At 39.0% G+C, this 14,719-nt stretch overlaps 1 pseudogene; it reads left to right on the forward strand.

The window, feature by feature from the left end:
* Window positions 1–10,483: 10,483 nt before the first annotated feature.
* On the forward strand, window positions 10,484–12,423 carry LOC147498979 (pentatricopeptide repeat-containing protein At1g18900 pseudogene; annotated as a pseudogene).
* Window positions 12,424–14,719: the final 2,296 nt, after the last annotated feature.

Below are 14,719 nucleotides of genomic sequence, written 5' to 3' on the forward strand. Positions count from 1 at the left end.
TTCTATCAGACCTCAGAGTCGCTCTCAAGGTTATCATGATCTTCGTTATCAAAACAGGGAGAGGTGCAATACTCTTTCCAACTCCCATAATCATGTTTCGCAAAAAATCCAAAATACAGAACTCATACTTCTGCTCCTGGAGTATCCATAGAACGTGAAGGCAGTTCAGACCTATATCGTTGACTTTCTCCTTCCCTATGACATTCCTACTAATCCACTGAGCTACAGCATGCTGATTGGTTCGGAGAGACGATTGGCGAACACAATGCGAACTCGCATTGTAGTTCCCTTCCGCAACAGTCGTGTTTATCAAAGGTTATACAGCAGTAAACTGGGAATCCTGTAATGTGGCATCAAGATGGTGTCTAGGTGGAATGCCTAAAATCTCAGCCAACAACCCAGTAGTAACCTCTCTCCTCCGCCCAGCCACCTTAACAAAAATTTGATTCCCATTCAACTCCCTCGTCTTATAAAACTCTCGGACCAAATCTTCATGGTAAAAATCGTCTGTCGAGTACCACAAACCACTCCAGTCTCTCCTAACCATCTCATCACCATAAAATGGCACGAAGTGGTCGGCAGTAAAAGCGTGCTCCGGCAATATCCGACGTCTTTGGGCCATTGGAGTTTTGATAAGTTTTGTTGGTTGGAATAAGCTAGGGAGACTTGTTTTAAAACACTCTAACTAAAAATAATGGAAAGAGGCGCGGTAGTGGTGGTGGCAGTTCAAAATTTCTGAAATTTCGGTGGTTTTTTGTTGTTGAAATTGGTGGAGGTGGTGGTGGGTGTAGGTAGGAGGAGATTTGGGGTGGGTTTAAACTTGGGGCGTGGTTGTATTTAGGTTTTATCTTTATTTCTATTTTTATTTTAGGTTTGAAGCTTTTTTATTTTTTTGTTAATGGCGGTTTGAAAAACAGGAGGAAGAAGAACGCGATGCATTCTTGGGTTGCACTGTGGGATGCGTTCTTGGGTTGCACTGTGGGCTTGGGCCCAAGCCCAATTCGAATCCCATAAAAAATTCGATTTTTAGTGCAACTTCAAACTTAATTTGCCGCTTCGTTACCGGTCCGATTTTTGCGAATGAGATATGGAAATGATCAGGAGAGAATTTCCAATCTAATGATTTATAAAACACTCTATTCCGACCGTGGGTGACATATAAAAACATGGAAAATGCCTTGTAGTGCGTGCATGACGTAAGTTATGCGAATGAATGAAATCTAACGTAAATAGAAAATGTCAATCCGAATCGGAATACAATTAAACGGCCTAAACGACACCACTAGAAAGCTAAACAATCCAGAATGGAAACGAACACCCCACCCACAAACAAATTTTTGACAACAGAGTTTTTTTTTTTTTTTTTTTTTTTTATGAATAAAATTTAATATAAGAAAAACAAGAAAGCATTAAATGAATAACTCACACCATAGAAGAACATGACTCAAAAACCGAGAAAACATACAAGAGTGGAAAACGTGAATTATATTAAATGTGGACTTAGGATCCGATACTTACATCCACACACTCCATAGGGAGGGCCCGATTACCTTAATGGTGCACTTACCAATATATGGAAATGAAAGGAAGTACATCAATGAAAAAGTCAGTCCTCATAGACAGGATCTTGTAAAAGGACTTCCTCTACATCAGGGGACAATAGCTCGTGAAAATGTTTCAACCGTTGGCCATTTACTTGAAAGGTATTGTTGTTCTTGGGATTTACCAAGGTGATTGCCCCGTAAGGGGTGACTTCAGAAACCAGAAAAAGACCAGTCCAACGGGTTTTTAATTTCCCTGGAAAAATATGTAGATGGGAATTGTAAAGTAAGACCTTTTGACCTACCACAAACTTTTTGTACAAAATTTCCTTATCATGAACACGTTTCATGTTAGCTTTATAATCCTTTGCGAGGTCATAAGAATCGCTACGGATTTCTTCAAACTCATTCAATTGCAACTTGCGCTTGACACCAGCCTCATCAAAATTGAAGTTAAGGATTTTTATAGCCCACAAAGCACGGTGCTCCAATTCAACAGGCAAATGACAAGGTTTCCCAAATACAAGTCTAAAATGAGACATACCTATAGGAGTTTTGAAAGCAGTCCTTTATGCCCATAAGGAATCAGATAGATGCTTTGACCAGTCTTTCCTATCAGGATTTACAATTGCTTCTTAAATCTTTTTGATTTCCCTATTAGAAACTTCTACTTGTCCGCTAGTTTGTGGATGATATGGAGTTACTACCTTATGTGTAACTCCATATTTCATCACAAGAGATGCAACAACTCTGTTACAAAAATGTGTTCCACTATCACTAATGATGGCCTTGGGAATGCCAAATCGACAGAAAATATACTCTTTAACAAAAAACACAACTGTCTTATGGTCATTGCTACGGCAAGCCATGGCCTCTATCCATTTAGACACGTAGTCCACGGCAACTAGAATATAGATGAAACCATGGGAAACTGGAAAGGGACCCATGAAATCAATGCCCCATACGTTAAAAATTTCTACCACCATGATTGGATTCAATGGCATCATATTACGCTTCATGATTCGCCCAAGTTGTTGGCAATGAATGCATGCCTTGTAATGCACTTGGGCATCTTTAAAGAGAGTAGGCCAATAAAACCCACATTGTAGAATTTTAGCAGCTGTTTTCATACCACTGAAATGGCCACCACACTCTTTTTCATGGCAGAATGAGAGAACCTCATTATATTCCCACTGGGGAATACAACGACGAATAATCTGATCCGTACAATACTTAAAAAGGTAGGGCTCATCCCAGTAGTATAACTTAACTCTGGCCAAGAACTTCTTACGTTTATTTCTTGACCAATCATAAGGAATAGCATCAGCCGCTAAATAATTCACGATGTCAGCATACCATGGTGTAGAAAAAATAGCATACAAATATTCATCAGGAAAAGAGTCAGTTATGGACTCCAAATCACTATCATCGTCGTTTGTCAGTCTAGATAAGTTGTCGGCAACTACGTTTTCGACCCCTCTTTTGTCCTTTATTTCTAATGTGAACTCTTGCAGAAGGAGAATCCATCGGATTAATCTCTGCTTAGCATCCTTCTTTGCGAGAAGGTACCTAAGGGCTGCATGGTTGGTGTAAACTAAGGTCTTAGAACCAACCAAATAAGGACGAAACTTATCTAAAGCATAAACGACAGCTAAGAATTCTTTTTCAGTAGTTGTATAATTTCCTTGAGCATCGTTTAGAGTTTTACTAGCATAATAAATAATAGTGGATTTATTATCTAGTTTCTGTCCCAAGACAGCACCAACTGCATAATCATTAGCATCACACATAAGTTCGAAAGGTTTAGACCAATCGGGAGGCTGTATAATGGGTGCAGAAGTTAAGGCGGCTTTTAAAGTTTCAAAAGCCTATTTACAGTTAAAATTAAAATCAAAGATGACATCCTTTAAAAGCAGATTAGTTAGCGGCCTAGCTATTTTCGAAAAATCTTTGATAAAGCGCCTATAAAAACCTGCATGGCCTAGAAAGGCTCTAATATCATGGACAGTCCGTGGTATAGGTAGAGTCGCTATCTTATCTAGTTTGGCCTTATCAACTTCTATGCCATCACTAGATACAATGTGACCTAGTACTATACCCTTTTTTTTACCATGGAATGACATTTTTCCCAATTTAAAACTAGACTCTTCTCTTCACACCGTGTCAAAACCTTAGATAGGTTAGACAAGCAGTCAGTGAACGAGTCTCCATAGATAGAAAATTATCCATGAATACTTCCATGAAACGCTCTACCATGTCACTAAATATATGAAGCATACATCGCTGGAAGGTACCAGGAGCATTACAAAGGCCAAAAGGCATTCGTTTATAGGCGTATGTTCCAAAAGGACATGTAAAGGTAGTATTTTTTTGGTCATCAATATCAATAATAATTTGGAAATAGCCAGAGTAGCCATCCAAAAAATAGTAAAAAACATGACCCGACTAGGCGTTCTAGCATCGATCTATAAAGGGTAATGGAAAATGATCCTTCGTGTCATGGCATTTAAACGTCAGAATCAATAAAGATCCTCCATTTCATAGGACCATGTGTGGCAACATATTCACCCTTGGCATTACGCACCATTGTAATCCCCGATTTTTTAGAACTACATGAATGGGATCCACCCATTTGCTATCGTGAGATTGGGTATATGATATACCGATCAAATAAATAAAAGACTTCTTCCCTTACCACTTCTTTCATGGCCGGGTTCAAACGACGCTGAGGTTTGCGAGAAGTCTTTGCGTTATCCTCCAAATGGATACGGTGAGTGCACACATTAGGGTCAATTCCCTTAATATCGGCTAGGGACCAACCAATCGCAGAACGATGTTCCTTAATCACCCTAATTAAACGTGTCTCTTCCTCCTTAGATAACAGAGAAGATGTAATTACCGAATAGCTACCATCCGGATCAAGTTGATTATATTTTAACTCAGGAGGAAGAGGTTTAAGTACCGGGGTAGTTGGTATGTCAATAAAAGCTTCTGGGGTGTCCTCATCTTGAGTAATGAATACTTGCTTAGGCAGTAGGTCTTCAAACTCTGTATATGGAGCAATCGAAGGTTCTACGATTTGTGTAGACTCGAAGATGGTGTTGACTTCTTGTATGTAGGAGTCATCGACAAAATCTGAACTTCCAAAAGAAAAGAATGTATGCATATGGTTTTCTGGAAATGTGTTATTAAAGTAATCTTGCGCTAAGCTCTCGATCATGCTAATCTCTCCATCTATAAATGAATCTGGTAACTGTTTCATCATTTTAAAAACATTTACCTCAACCGAAAGATAGCCAAAAGACAAGGACATTGAACCATTTCGGCAGTTTATAAGCGCGTTGGCAGTTGCCAAAAATGGACGCCTTAAGATGATCGGAGCAGAGTCATTAACGACTTCTGTATTGAGGATAACAAAATCAGCAGGATAGTAAAAATCCTGGACCTTAACTAGCACGTTTTCAACCACACCCTTAGGATACTTAATAGACATATCCGCTAATTGCAACATCATTTGAGTAGGTTGCATCTCTTGTAGACCTATTTGTTTGTATAAATACTACGGGAGTAAGTTGACACTTGCCCCCAGGTCTAATAAAGCGGTGGTTGTGTGAGAATCTCCTAAGGTACATTGTACAGTAGGACAACCAGGGTCCTAGCTTGTACTTTACAATTCCATTATGTTCTGTTAAAGTTGGAAATTGTTCAGTTAGAAAGGCGTCTTTAGGAATATTTGTCCTACGCCTAGTAGTGCACAACTCCTTAAGAAACTTAGCGTGGTGAGGTAATTTTTTAATTGCTTTGAGAGAGGGTAAGTTAATCATTAGATTCTTGAATACTTCCCTAATCTCGTAAAAGTTTGTATCTCTGTTTAACATAGCTAATTTCTAGGGAAACGGTGGTATCTCTTTATACTTAGCGTATGATTCAACTGGATGTCTAACCTTTGCTTTTTGTTTCTTAGGTTGTGGTTTAACTGGTACCTCTACAGGGGTAGGCTCTTCAGTTTCCATTTCGGTATCTAGTTCAATCTCCTGTGTAGGGAATACTTGTGGGGTAACTATAGGCATATTTACATTGTTGTCAACCACTCTACCAGAACGGAGAGTGGTGATGGCATTTAGCTCACCTACGTTTACATTTTCCATACTAGTATTACCGTTCACCTCAAAGGCTGTGTTTGGTGTTTTAGGATTAGGTATCGCTTGTCCTGGAAACACACCTTTGGGTTGTACTTTCTCTTGAGCTAGCTGTTGTAAGGAAAGTTGGATGGCTTGCAAAATCTGTTGTTGAGATTGCATAAAGGTATCGAAATGATCCGGTTGTGGAAGAGTGTTAGCTATAGGTTGTGTGACAGGAACTATGTCACGTTGATTATTTATGGGTGGGTTGTGATAGTTATTATTATTAACCAGAACGATATATCAATTTGCATTATAATTATTATTGTTAAAATTATTATAATTACCCTGACCTTGTGCTTGACCTTGTTGTGGTTGCACTTGGTTGTTATAATTATTATAATTACCCTGACCTTGTCCTTGTCGTGGTGGAGGTTGGTTATAATTGTTTGCTTGCCTAACATTTTGATTATTAAATCCTGGAGTTGTTACTTGTTGATTATTTATTCAACTGAAGTTGGGGTGTTGTCTCCAAGGGGCGTTAGGAATAGGATAACTATTAATTGAGCAAACGTTATCTTATTGTAATGTTTGTTGTTCGTAAATTAAAGGACAATAGGAGTCGGGGAGCTCTGGACTCAAACAGAAATTACATGGGTTGGAGTTGACATTCATGACGGGGGATAGGTTTTTGTTAGACAAAAATAACATCTACCTTTTTAGTTAGAGATTCGATTAAATTTTTAAGTTCTGGATCGGGTTTCATCTCAAACATACCGGCGACTTTAGCTGTTTTAGAAGAACTAAGCGGAGAACGGAGATATCATCACTACCCCAATTATTATTCTGCTTAGTCTGATCTTCTAAAAATTTATAAGCCTCCGAGGCTCTTTTACTTAAGAAACTACCCCCATTCATTATGTTAAGGAGTTCTTTATGGTGGTGTAGAAGTCCTTTGAAAAAGGCACGAACTAACATGTCTTTCGCGAGGTTATGCTGTGGACACTCTATAAGTAGGTCGGTGAAACGATTCTAAGCCTCTGAAAATGATTCATGAGGATTCTATTGAAATAAATGAATCTTGGAAAGCATTTCATCGGTCTTCAGTGGTGGGTAAAAATGTTCCATAAACAGTTGAACAAGTTTAGCCTACGAGTCCACAAAATTAGGCGCTTGGACAGTTAACCAAGACACCGCCTTATCGGCTAAGGTGAAGGGAAATACCCTCAGTTTAATTTGTTCAACACCAACCGAAAGATGGTGGAAAGTAGTAAGGACTTGGTCAATACGCATGTGCTGATAAGATTTTTCATGGTCTAACCCATGAAAAACGGGTAGCAAATTAAATATATTTGAGGGGATTCGGAAATCCCCTACTGGGTCTGATAGAAAGATGCAAGATTTAGGGCTATCGTTCAAGGCTTTGTAAAAGTCAGAGAGAGGAGACTCTCTTTCTTTAGCCATTACTTCAGGTGGTGTGTGTGGTATGCTAGCTAGAGGTGTAGTGAGTGGTATACTAGAAATACTTATTTGTTGCCGTTGTCGGTTAATTACGTTAGGTGTTTTTCTTCGGCCCGACCTTAATCTCATGCAAGGCTAAGACCAATATTAATGAAACACAACAACGTACACTCCAAACAATCCTGATATGCTAGTAAGAACCTCTAACAGAAGATACGAGGTGTGGAATAAAAGAGTACCTGAAAGCCTCCTTGCTTCGCTTATGAATAGGGTTTTGTTTATGCGTGCTTAGTGTATATAACAAGTTAGAACACTGAAAACTTTGAAGAAATGGAAGTTCGAAACAAACTTTGTGGAAATCGTGGTTTTCAGCAGAGAGGGTGTGCGCCATAATATGCCTAGGCGGGGCGCAGTCGCTACCAGCAAAAGGTAGGATTCCAGCGTGTGGGCGCAGGTGGCGCTCAAATTGGCCTTGGTAGGCGCAGGCAGGTGGCTTCAGCCAAAGGGTGGGATTCCAGCGCAGGGCGCGGGGGTGCGCTCCACTTTGGCTTTTGCCCAGGAAAAAGCGCCCGAGTAATTTTTCGTGGAAACTTGCAAAGTGAAACGACAAAACCACAGTGAGAATCCAAACAAGGGTGGGTGGGTTATGGGACTTTGAAAAAGTATCAAGTCTACAGAAAACAATACTAAAGAATACTAAAATGGCAGCGACGCCATTTGATAAACGTAAAATTGAATAATTTACCTATGAAATGAACGATGAAACTCAAAACGCAAGTGAAACTAAACTTAATTACGCGTTGCTATCAAAGATTTCTATACTCCCAATTCTATCGAAATAGAGTAAATAAAAAGTTCGTTCCACTCTTAGTTCTTTAGCATTCAAGTTTCCTAGATTGACTAATCTATTCAAAGTCTAATGAGAGCAATGGTGAGAATTGTACTACGATGTGAATTAAAACTAGATGTAATATAAAGATTATAACTTTATTAAATTTAACTAAACAATAATTGAATTCTATATTAATAACTAAGAATTGAATAACAACAACTGAAATTAGATCTAACAATTTTAAATGACAAAATTGAAATAAACAAAAAATAACTATTTTATTTATCTAATCAATGAAGAACTATGATTCAAAGAATTTAATCTAAAACAATGTATGAAACTAATTAATTTAACTAATTGAATTCAAAAACTATATCTACAAGCTATTTTAATGGCTACTATCTATTCTAGATTCTCTAACTATATATTTCTTAAGAGCTAAGTCTTGTTTTATGTAAAGGAGGAGACCCGATCCATAATTTCGTGTATGGGCTGAGGAGCCATGTTTTGGGCCCGGAAAATTGAGCCCAAAGCCTAATATCTTCAGTCCACAGAGCCCGTTTTAGCTAGCTTTGACTTTAGCAGACTTTTCGTCCACTTTTGCTCCTCTGATTGGGTCAAGGCTTAGACCATTAGAAAGCTATTTCCGAGCCGGTCGTTTTGACGTAAGGTAGGCCCAAATCCGAGGCCTGAGTCCAAAGATATGGTCTTCGGAAATTCTGCTGACTTGTGCACTATTTTTGCCCGTGTTGACTTTGTAGCTTTTGACCAGGCTTTATAAAGGCTTTGTCTCCTTGAATCTTGGCCTTTATCACAGAACTTCTTAGCAACCAACCCTTTGCTCCTTTATATCGCCAAAGTGGCACGTTTCTGCACATAATTGAGTTTCATGCCTGAAATACATAAAAGCACGTAATTAGCATTAACTCTTATTTATTACTCGCATAATTAGTCTAAAAATAGTATTATTAAGGGGTTAAAACTACAGTTTTTGGCTCTTATCAGACGACCTGGCTGAGGACGACCTGAGCTGAGAACGACCTGGAGGAGGACAACCTGGCTGAGGTCTTTGCATGAGATCTGTCTGAGGTTTTGATATAGCTCTGTGATGAGTTATGCTGGTGTGCACTTTTTCTCATTGATATTAGCATGCTCTGAAATTTCTGTTTGAGATTGGCTAAACCAACACCTTAGTTGACCTAGTAATGAGCGACCTGTAAGCTAGATACCTGGATCTGTATTGTCACCGATTTGCCATAAAGGAATGTGTGACACGGTGGTAGTTGCAGCCCTTGAGTTGGTACGTACTGGATCGACTGCAAGTGATCTGTAAATATGAAGTATATCTTGTAACATAGAAGTGTGCACAAATTATCCGAATTGATCTAAGATTAAAGATTAGTAAAAATGAAGGATAGTTGAATGTAGACTTATCTCTTAGAATGTTGATTTTTCGCTTGCTGCCATTGATAGTTAAATGAAAGAATGCAGATTGTTCTTCTCCTGGTGGTTTTACCAAGTTTCGTGGGCTTGAGAAAATGGTGTGAATGTTTTTTCCCAAGAAAACGAACCGACAGACGGCGCCAATGTGGAGGTACATTTTAGGCATGACCTTACAATCTCGGAGAATAGAGTTTGTATAAGATGTTTGACTAAACTCAGGTCGGTGTTCTGAGCTGCCTACGTATCCAGTTCTCTGATGAACTGGAATCAAGTCAGACGTAGTTCATCATCTTTAGTGAAGTTGGAGTTGGAGAGAATGTCAGCCTCCTTGAGAATGGAGAAGATGCCTCCTTTTATAGGCGTAGATCCCCCTTTTGTGCTGTTTTGATGATTGTTTTTACTTCTTCCGTTACGAAGTAATGATCTGTTATTAATGATGTTGTTGACCAGCTTGTAGCGGTTACATTTCCTAAGTCGTTTGGACGACTTGACCTTAGGTCGTATGTACGACCTGCTTGTAGTCTAGGCACGTGGTCTGCCACGAGTGGAATTATCATCAGTTTCTGCTCCCGTATCATCGGATCCCAGCTCCTTGCGAAGGTCAGATGGTGATAGTTCCGTATTTGGAGATGTTCATTCTTCCCAAAAAGAGATGGTGGAATCATCTGGTCATATCGTGGATCATTTTGTCAAGGCTGGTATTGTAGCAGTTGGGTTTCTCTCTGACTTAGTAAGTTATAAGATTCCAACCTTAGATGGGAATGGGACGTATCAATCATCACAAAGTTCTGTGGTTGATACCACTCCCCGTGTCTCCAATTCCTATGTAAAACCTCATTCCAGAGGAAACATTTCCAGAGTTTGTGTAAAACCAACGGTTAAAAAGTGTAACCCACCTCAGTTCAAAGGCCCAAAACGTAAAGCCCAAGGAGCTGGTTCAGTAAAAGATTTGAACCATGTTAAGTGGACAGAAAATTCAGTGGGGACCCAAAACGTACCTTCAGATGCAAAGGCATAGGTTGATGCCAGTTGCCACAGAGGTCAAAAACAAATACATATGGGTCGGATCCAAAGCTTAATTCTAGTAGATGGAGTGGAGAAAAGGTTATGAAATTTTATGATGAAGGCATTAAAACTGCAAACGACAATCAGAAGCCTTTGAGATCTGTGAGAAAGACAGCAGAGACTGCCCACTGGGTAAGCAGTTTGTTAATCCGAGGCTTTCTGCTGAACGTGTTTATCAAGTTTTGCAACGTAGCAAGGGGACCTGTGGCAGAAGAGGCTTTGAAGAGTCTCAAGTGTCACTTGGATGCTTACCAAGCCAACCAGATCATCAAACAGCTCCAAGATCATTCTGTTGCTCTTGGCTTTTTTTATTGGTTGAAACAGCAGCCTGGGTTTAAACATGATGGGCATAGTTTTACTACCATGATTGGCATTCTTGATGCTATGAACAGGTTACTTGATGAGATGGTCAGGGATGGGTGCACGCCAAATGTGGTGACATATAATCGTGTCATTCATAGCTATGGGCGTGCTAATTACATGGATGAGGCGGTTAAAGTCTTCTACAAGATGCAAGAAGCAGGTTGTGAACCAGACCGAGTCACCTACTGCACCCTCATAGACATTCATGCTAAAGCGGGATTTCTTGATGTTGCAATGGACATGTACAAAAGAATGCAGGAAGCAGGACTTTCGCAGTTTCGCCTGATACTTTCACATACAGTGTAATGATCAACTGCCTTGGGAAAGCTGGTCATTTGGACGCTGCCAACAAGCTGTTCTCGGAAATGGTTTCTCTGCGTTGTGTTCCAAATCTGGTCACATACAACATTATGATTGCGTTGCAAGCCAAGGCTACAAACTACCAAAGTGCATTAAAGCTGTACAGTGACATTAAGAATGCTGGATTCCAACCTGACAAGGTGACATACAGCATTGTGATGGAAGTCCTTGGCCATTGTGGTTATCTAAATGAAGCAGAAGCTGTTTTTTGAAGAGATGAAACGGAAGAATTGGGTTCCAGATGAACCTGTGTACGGGCACCTGGTAGATTTATGGGGAAAGGCTGGAAATGCTGATAAAGCTCGCATATGGTTTCAAGCTATGCTTGACGCAGGGCTGTGCCCTAATGTTCCCACATGCAACTCTCTTCTTAGTGCATTCCTTCGGGCACACCGGTTCCCTGATGCTTATGAAGTGCTTCAGAGTATGCTGGCTTTGGGTCTGCAACCTTCTTTGCAGACTTACACATTGCTCCTCAGCTGCTGTACAGACACAAGAACTCATGGTGATATGATGTTTTGTGGTGAGCTCATGACAATCACTGGCCACGCTGCTCATGCATTTCTGGTGTCCATGCCAGCTGCTGGACTAGATGGTCAGAACGTGAGAGATCATGCAAGCAACTTCATGGATCTAATGCACAGTGAGGATAGAGAAAGCAAAAGAGGACTTGTGGATGCTGTTATAGATTTCCTCCACAAGTCAGGTCTGAAGGCGGAGGCCAGTTCAGTATGGGAAGTGGCTTCTCAGCGAAATGTGTACCCTGATGCATTGAGGGAGAAAAGTTCTTGCTATTGGCTTATCAATCTTTATGTTATGTCTGATGGTACTGCTGTTACAGCATTGTCGAGGACGCTGGCATGGATAGATATTGTGACAGGTTGGGGTCGACGTAGCAGGGTTACAGGAACTTCTCTTGTCAGACAATCTGTGCAGGAGCTGCTACATATCTTCGGGTTTCGATTCTTCACCGAAAACGGTAACTCAGGGTGTTTTGTTGGGCGAGGGGAGGCTCTCAGCAGATGGTTGCTCCAGTCTTATGTGGAAAGAATGCACCTACTTTAGCTTGAGAATGTTTGTTCTTCATTGTTTGTGGTAGTGCACTTTTTGGTCGGGATAGAAGTGTTTGTTTATTTATTTATGTCGAGTGTTTGTATATTTCTAATTTAGTAACTCTGGGGATGTTGTAAATACTTACTTGAGACGTATTTGTTTATTTATGTCTGGACTACATGTATATTCGTTCTTGTTTTTTCCCACTAGAACACTAAGAAGCCGAATGAAAATCCATACTATCGATTGCGCAAACCAAAGAGAAAAAGGAAAAGAACCCATTTTATTTTGCTGCTGCTGCTGCACCCAAGTTCCTCTAGTGAATGATCTTGTGGAGTTGCAAATGCAAAACTAGGAGGCATCTGTTTATCTAGTATGGAGTATATGGATGGAGGCATCTGTTTATCTAGGATGGAGTACATGGATATTTGTTTCTTTTTCTCTTCCACTAACGCTATGATCAAATGTTAGTACATGGATATTTGTTTCTTTTTCTCTTCCACCAGCTGGTATTCTAGAATCAATGTTGTTCATGATTCCCCATAAGGCAGTAGCAGTTAAACCCATTTCAGAACTGAAATTTGTCTGGCAGGTAGCAGTAGTTCAATTCTAGATGCATTTTATTGTTAGTCCCATTGTAAACGATTGAAAGTCTCTACTACATTCCCTTGCAAATATATAATCAAATGTTTTGCAAATTATCACAAAACAATATAAATGTTTTGTGATAATTTCTCTGCCACATCCGCAAAGCCAATTAGCCACTTCTAGGCTTAAGTACGCGTACACATTAGCAGGCAATCAGCTTCATCATAAAATAAACACTCCCCCATTTTCAGATTGTATGAAAATAAAGAGAAATGGTCTCCAAAACCCACGACTATTACTAACACATGTAAAGACATTTAGGGTGCGTTTGGAAGCAAGAAATGGAATTCTCGTGAGAGTTATAATTCTAATCGAATCCGATTCTCATGATTATGCGAGAATTATGGCTGTTTGGCAAACTGTGAGAATTCTTGGTAATTCTCACTGTCAATTTCTCACATGTTGTTTGGCTGCTAAGAATTCTCACATCAATTTCCCAAACCATTTTTGTTAATTTTTTTTTGCTCAAGTATTTCACAAAACCAAAACAATAGTCTTTCCAAACACAATATTCCAAACACAATATATAAATGTGAAGATCAAATTTCATACATTACAACATATTATAAATCATCAATTATAATTTATCTAAGCTAACATATAAAATGGGCATTGTCAAAATAATAGAACATCAATTTATTTAAAAATAGTTGTAGCATAAAAATAAGAAACAAATGTCTTGTCATAGAATTTTTACGTACTTTAGACAGAAGTACATAAAAACTTATTGAAAAAAAAAAAAAAAAAAAAAAAAAAACTGGCAGAAATTCAAAAATCAACTAAAAATATTTAAAAATAGAAGGGTATGTCTTCAATTGTCAGGTTGCACTTGATCTCTAATCTCCTCAGACAATTGGTTTTCAATAGGGGGGTTCATTCTCATTCATTATTTTGATCGTTAAAAAATTCAACAAAGCGTTGGTAGAGGGGAAGTGATCTTCCAAGATATCATAGCTAGTGCCTTCTCTCCTATTAAATTTACAAAATGTGTCAATCATATGTGATATTTGTATATATAATTTGGTAGTACCAGGCATTGTTGATAGAGAGCTCCAAATAGCTTCGTCGGCTTGTACTTGATTTGCTTCATCATCCCATGCAAACCGTGCAATTGACATCAATTTTTGTACATCCTCATTGATCTTTTTCCATTGACGAACCCGACCTGTAATAATACTGGGACCTGAGATGTCAACACCGCATATGCAACTCACTTTATTGGCAATACGAAAAGAAATAATTATAAAGCCCCTTCTATTTATGTCATCTTCCAGCTCTCTCAATGTGTCCACCAAAACAGAGTCCATTTCAGTTGTCCACATAACATGACGACGTGGTAGGAAAGTTGGCATACATGTCTCAATAAGTATTAACACCAAATATTTATATATGTAAATATTTCATATAACTAAATAATGTTTAACAAAGCAAAACACAAACACTAATAAACAACCATCATTAGCACATCAATTATTTCAAAGACTTAATAAATTAAAGGACTACATATTAGCCTAAGCAATGTAACCATCTCCTAACGCCAGCTAGGAATAAAAAGTTTAACGAACCTAAAACCCATAAATCCTAAATGTTAAACAAGTGTTTTCCACACTACTTTATTCTACTAAACTGTAGTTCCTTAGTTTATACCAAATGCCAACTAAAATTGAGTTGGATATGGCATCGGGTTGTAATTAAACTTCTTAACGAGCCATCGTTGACATTGATGTTCGTCCATATTGAGAAACATTCTTCACTTCTCAACATCTTGAGCAAAGCACTCCATAGCTTCAATTTTAATGTCTTCATCCACATCAACAAAGGCTTTTAAAGCT

Source organism: Coptis chinensis, chromosome 5 (genome assembly GCF_015680905.1).
Source record: "Coptis chinensis isolate HL-2020 chromosome 5, ASM1568090v1, whole genome shotgun sequence".
Lineage (NCBI taxonomy): Eukaryota > Viridiplantae > Streptophyta > Magnoliopsida > Ranunculales > Ranunculaceae > Coptis > Coptis chinensis.